A 382-nucleotide genomic window follows, 5' to 3' on the forward strand; every position below is an offset into this window, starting at 1 on the left:
ATAATTGTCTTATTTAAATGTACTAAAGACGGAATAAAACATGGAATTTGGGTGTAATGATGAAATGGTAGCTGAGATATTCATGCTGACTATAGCAGTCTGATGTCACTTGAGTTTTATTTATACATTGATAACCATTCCTCTTCTGAGTGTATCTTCACTTGTTTTTATATATATACATATAATTTACGTGTGCTGTTATGGTTGTCGTGTATGACTGTGTATTTCCATGAATATGGAATGAGAAATAAAAAAAAAAAGACAAAATAATAATACTTTTTTCTCTCCTTATGAATGGTGTTGTCTGTTAGATAGTGTGAAATGCTTTTTGTGAATGGGTTAAAAATTCCATATTTTTATATTTTATTTTTAATGTCTTATA

The sequence above is a fragment of the Penaeus monodon genome, chromosome 20 (genome assembly GCF_015228065.2).
Source record: "Penaeus monodon isolate SGIC_2016 chromosome 20, NSTDA_Pmon_1, whole genome shotgun sequence".
Classification (NCBI taxonomy): Eukaryota; Metazoa; Arthropoda; class Malacostraca; order Decapoda; family Penaeidae; genus Penaeus; species Penaeus monodon.